This window comes from Crocuta crocuta, unplaced genomic scaffold (assembly GCF_008692635.1).
Source record: "Crocuta crocuta isolate KB4526 unplaced genomic scaffold, BGI_CrCroc_1.0 scaffold348, whole genome shotgun sequence".
Lineage (NCBI taxonomy): Eukaryota > Metazoa > Chordata > Mammalia > Carnivora > Hyaenidae > Crocuta > Crocuta crocuta.
The window spans coordinates 2,704,903-2,709,442 of NW_027529573.1; positions in this window are offsets into that span (position 1 = coordinate 2,704,903).

Below are 4,540 nucleotides of genomic sequence, written 5' to 3' on the forward strand. Positions count from 1 at the left end.
CCCTGATGTTGAGAGACAGGGCTGGGGAAGGGCACCAGGATGCCCGGGGTGGTGGATGGAAGACTTCCTACTGAGCCTCTGTCCTCCAAGGCTGAACTAAGCCTTCAGCCCCAGCCCCAGCCGGTCTCCCACCCAAGGGCCCGCTAATGGGTCTCTGAGGCCCACAGTGCCCTGGTCGTGTCAAGCCTAAGTGATGATAAAATCGACAGCAGTTTAATTGGTAATTTTAATCCTGGACAGAGCAGTAATGGCGTTACTAATTGGATCATTAGAGATTTGTGCTTTATGGCTGTGTAATTAGAGGAGCTGTGGGGGGCCGGGGTGAAATGGGGGACCATGTGGGGCTAGGGGCAGGGAGCAGCAGGCAAGGCCCCTTCCCAGGCTGGGGCTGGGTCACCACTGGGACCTCCTGCTCGTCTACTGCTCCCTTCAAGCAGGGCCCCTAGGGCAGTGGAGTGAGCGAGGTCCCAGTCAGGGGTTTGTGCATGCCCCTCCCAGAACTATCATGTTAGGAGGAAGAGGTCTTGGAGTCCATTACACAAAAAGATCCCAAATCTCATAGCTCTGCTCCCTATAGAACAGGGCGCAGGGGTTCCCACAAGCCCAGCCCTTCCCTGTGCCCTCATATACGTGTGCCCCCTGTGCTCCTGTGGGCTCACACGGCTCCATATAGCCTGGCCCACGGGCTTACTGTGGAGCCACAGTCCTGTGTCCTTGCAGTCTGGCCCCCAGGACTGTGGGTGACCACAAAGTGTTCTCATTTTAGAATAGGAAAGGGTCTTAGGTCCTCTCACCCTGCTCATTTCTCATGTGGGGAAACCGAGGCCCAGGGAGGGGAGGGGACAACCTGTCTGTATTTCATGCTAGTCTCATATGTTCACGTGAGGCTTACCATACCTGAACACCACTATTTGGTGGGTCTTCAGCACACATGCAACTGCCATTCTGCACCTGTGTGAGGGGGGAACACGGGCTGACACACAGGCCCAGCCCCCACCCCAGGCACCTTGTCAAGTGTGGAGAGGAGGCGGGGTGGAACGTCCTTTGGATTGGATTCACACAAGGCTAGAACTATGCCTGGCATTGAACAAACACTTGCTGTATTAATTAATAAAGGAAAGAAAGAAGAAAAGAAAAGAGAGGGAGGGCTGGAGGGCGGACAGAGGGATTATGGGCCAAGGACTTCTGTCACATGCCCCTCTCATTGGTCCCCTAACCTACCACTGGTTGTTCTCCTTAAACTTAGGCTATGTGCCCTCACAGCCCTGCACTGGCATCTACCTTATTCCAAGGGACAGTCAAAGTCACGAGGGGCCCCAATACTTCCCTCCTCACCTCTCCACCCCCACCTGCCCCTGCTCACCTGGCAGCTCCTGGCGGAGTGCCGAGCACACTCCTACCTCAGACCTGTTGGCTCTGGCTGTGTTCTTTGCCATGTGGTCCCCCAGACATCTTCATCGCTCACTCCTTAAGCTCTTTACTCAAAAATCACCCTCCCAGTGGGCCTTCCCTGACCATCGTAGCTTTAAAAAGGTTTAAAAACACACATAAAAAGACAAATGGTGCCTATTCTCCCACTGCCCCGCTTGTCCTGGCTTGCACATACCACAGTATAACACACAGTGAGTCTTCCTTCTTCCTCTCTCTCTTGCTCTCTTTCTTTCTTAAGTTTATTTATTTTTGAGAGAGAGAAAACATGCAGGTGGGGGAGGGGCAGAGAAAGAGAAGGGGAGAAAGTGAGAGAGAGTCCTGAGCAGGCTCCTTGCTGTCAGTGCAGAGCCTGATGCAGGACTTGAACTCATGAACTGTGAGATCATGACCTGAGCCAAAATCAAGAATTGGATGCTCAACCGACTAAGCTACCCAGGATTCCCTAGACTCTTCTTTCTTGCCTGGTACTGGATTTTGTTCACTGCTCCATCCCTAATGTTGTGACATACAGTAGGAGCTCATACATGGCTGTTGAATGAATGCATGCAGGCATGAATGAATGAATGAATGAATGAATGGGAATCTCCCTACAGAGGCATCCCTGGGAGGTGAGGGTGGGTTGTGGTAAGTGTGCAGGTTGAGGGGGCAGGAGGCTGATGCTGGGCAAGGACGGTGGTTGAGGCACCCCATCTGAGAGCCCTTCCTTCTGGCTGACCTGGCTCCTACCCCCTAAGCAGCTCAGTTAGGAGACAGTGCCTGGCAACCTACACTAGCAAATTAGATGGGGGCTGGGGGGGGGGAGATGAAAATGTCTTCCTGCCAAATGTCCACCTTGGTGCCCTCCACCTGATGGCCATCAGCCCAACCTCTCTCCCCTTCTGCCAGGTCATCCCGTGGCCTCTGACTACCTCCATCCTGCTCCCCCGACAAGAAGTGGCTGGCTACGTCTGGCTACCTCTACTCCTATGGACTCTAAGGAGACCCCTCCTCTGCTGGCCCCAGCTTCCTGTTCGCAGGCAGGAGACAGTGCTTGAAATGCCACCACCAGCCCCGAGGTGGCTCGCACCTGGGACGAGTATCGTCCCAGGGGTCCAGAGTTCTCAACAATGCCTTGCCCACCCGCCTGGCCTGGCTGCCTTAGGCTTCATCAGGTGATGTATGGCCCACTGGCCCTGCCAGGAAGTGACAGCAGATGGATGGGCAGTGCTGGAGGGTGGGCTCAGAGCCAGGAGCAGAGAGCAGAGAGGGGGGAGGTGCCTGGCTCCAGAGAAAGCCATTCCCGGAATGCCACCCTCCCTGACCGAGGCCAGGACGGGGAGTACCAGAGTTGTCTCAGCCATGGCTCCCCACACAGTGGCCCTGAGTGTGAAGAAGTGCGGGGAGCTGGGGAGCTCTTGGCTCCTCAGGGCATCTCTCCAGGCCTCAGTTTCCTCATCTGTAAAATGGCAATGAAGCACCCACTGGGAGGTGGCAGGAAAGGTCAACTGAGAGAATGCACAGCAAGCACAGTCCCCAGACTCAGGGGCACTCCAATCACCAACCCCCAGCCCTGTTAGGCTTGGTGCTGGCCAGGGAGGGGTGGTCCCTAAAATTCTGCTTCCTTCTCCTTGTATCACCCCACCTGACCTCCTCCCCTATCTTCCCTCTCCTGGCCTTTGGGAGAATCGCACATCCAGAGATGGACCGACAAATTTCTGTTCGACCTCCTCCCCATTTTCCAGAGGGGAAAACTGAGGTCTTGAGAGAAGAACCTGCACAAGGTCAATTAGGAAGACGTGTAAGACCCCTTGTGGTGATTCCTGAAAGAAGTGCTTTCTCCACCATGGACTGGGGAGGGTGGAGAGTTGGGGGGCTCATGCAGCTGCCTAGTGGGTGGACAGTGCTGGGCACGGGGAAGGGGGCTGGGGGATGGGGGTGCAGTGCGGTTGCTTTGGCTAAGTCAGGATGCGCCAGACGCCGCCATGGGCTTTGTCTGCGTCCAAGGAGACCAGGACACTGGGCGGGCGGACAGCATGTCCTTGCTGGCTGGTCCTGGAGGAGGGATGAGGAGTGGGGGGGGTCATTCTGGGAACCGGGGCTGCCTGCAGGGCCAGGCGGCGTCTCCTGGCATCTGTTCACCTGCCCAGCTCCCCAGAGGAGCACGGACTTCACGTGGGTCTCCCAACGGCTGTGGGCATGTGACGCAGGTATACACGGGTCTGGTGGATGTGTGAGGGGTGTGGGCAGGCACGGCTGCATGTGGGCATGTCAGACCGTGTGTGTGCACATGTGTGGAGGCTGATCTGCAAATGTAGAGGTCTTAACGCCTGGGCTCTAAGAACCCAGGGCCAGGGCAGAGCAGTGTGGGCATTACACGCATCTATGCGGGGAGTGCACTTTGCACATGCGGGCCTCTCTGTACACTCAGGCGTAGATGAGATGTTGACATATAGCAGTGGGTACGAGGAAAGACGTGTGCTCAGTCAACACCCACCAGGTCCTATACAAGCTCGGTCTCAGCTTTAGTCAAAAGGAACAGTGTCAGAGTGCCTGGGTGGCTCAGTCAGTTAAGCGTCTGACTTTGGCTCAGGTCATGATCTCATGGTTGGGGAGTTCGAGCTCCGTCTTGGGTTCTGTGCTGACAGTTCAGAACCTGGAGCCTGCTTCGGATTCTGTGTCTCCCTTCCTCTCTCTCTCTCTCTCTTTCTTTCTGCCCTTCCCCGGCTTGTGCTTGTTTGTGCTTCCTCTCTCTCTCTCTCTCAATAATAAATAAATAAACTTTAAAAAATTATATTAAAAAGAAAAAGAACAGTGTTGGTCCCCCATTGTCAGTGGGGAAGCTGAGGGCAGCTGTCTGCCTAAGGCCGTCGGGTTCCTGCCTGTGAATCTAGGAGAACACCCCCTGCCCTGTCCACCTGACAAGGTGGGGCTCAGACAAGAAAACGTCCCACCCAGGTGGGACACAGGTTTGGCCCTGAAGAAAGGCTCTGCCCAGATCACAGGCCCTATTCTGGAATGTGAGGCTTGCTCTGGACTTGTTCTTCTGCATAGTGACAGGGTGGGGCCATGGAATCCCAGGAAGGTTGGATGGACCGTTGGGGTCACTTGGGGCAGCCCTCTGTTGCTAATC